The sequence below is a fragment of the Bemisia tabaci genome, unplaced genomic scaffold (genome assembly GCF_918797505.1).
Source record: "Bemisia tabaci unplaced genomic scaffold, PGI_BMITA_v3".
Taxonomy (NCBI): Eukaryota; Metazoa; Arthropoda; class Insecta; order Hemiptera; family Aleyrodidae; genus Bemisia; species Bemisia tabaci.
The window spans coordinates 7897-9212 of NW_027311781.1; positions in this window are offsets into that span (position 1 = coordinate 7897).

Genomic DNA, 1316 nt, shown 5'->3' on the forward strand with positions numbered 1-1316 from the left:
AATTTTTTTGTATTATATTACTGTATAAATAGTGTAAAATTTGTACAGAACTTTGTACAAAATAGTTTCTTGTAAAAAGTGTGGACTACTGCCACGTCGTTTCCATACAAACTCCCAATACGCCGCAAGTACCACAAATGCCCATGTTAACCAAATCACCTCATCATCCATTTTTTAAGGACACAATTTTTAATTCAAATCAACTTACTTTATCAAAACTCCAATCGTTTATCAAATAACATATATCGAGTCATTTTAACAAAATCAAAGACGGCATAATATCATTTATCACACAGCCAAAAACCTAACCTAGAAACCACGAATTTTACAAACTCAAATTGGAGAACACTCATTGGTCCAATAATAAAAATTGATTTGCCGCCTTTTTTCTTTGCAAGCAAAACGTGTGAACATGTCTGAAAATGGGATCGGGCGTCAACACTCAACGATGCACTGATGACTTCCATTTTCGCCTCCCATTTGCTACGTGGGCAGACGGCATTAGACGTTTACGGTTTCCTTGGTAACCTTTGTTTGCTATCAGCTGATATCGAGTAATATGACTAGGAAGCTCCAACCCAGTGGTTGGAGCTTCCTTAACCGCGAAAACTTTAAAATTCAAATTTTCAAATTCGAAGTGGCTATTCGTCGGTACGGTACCGACGGATAAATGGCTATTCGTCGGTACCGTACCGATGAATAAATAGCTATTCGTCGGTACCGTACCGATGAATAAATAGCTATTCGTCGGTACCGTACTTTGATTTTAGTACGTAAATTATATTAAAGATATGATTTCTTAATAATGGATGTTAAGAGCTAAAAATTGGGTGAAAGATGGAAAAAAAAACCCAACACGAGTTGTAAAGAAATATTCTCCAAATTTAATTTATGTATTTAATACTCTCACATAATACTGAAATGTACTACTCTGTCAAATAAATAATCATAATACTGAAAATTACTTCACTGTCAAATGAATCATTATAATACTGAAATGTACTACTCTGTCAAAAGAATCATCAAGAACGCTTCTTTGTTCGGGTGGTGGGGCCTTTAGTTTCATTCGCAGGTGTTTTCTTTCGTTTTCGTTTTTCGGGGGGATTTTCCACAGATTGTCGGTCGGCAACGGTGCGATTAAAGGAACAAAGTTGTCTTGCTGGCAGTTTGGGTCGCCCTCGTGAAATGACTTTACTCTTAAATTTTAGCTTCGTGAAGCTCTCTGTACTGACATTTTCGTCAGATGGAGCAGCAACAGAAACCGAAGATTCGCTAGTGGTGGAATAGCTCTCTGCACTATGATCGTTGTTAGTTGG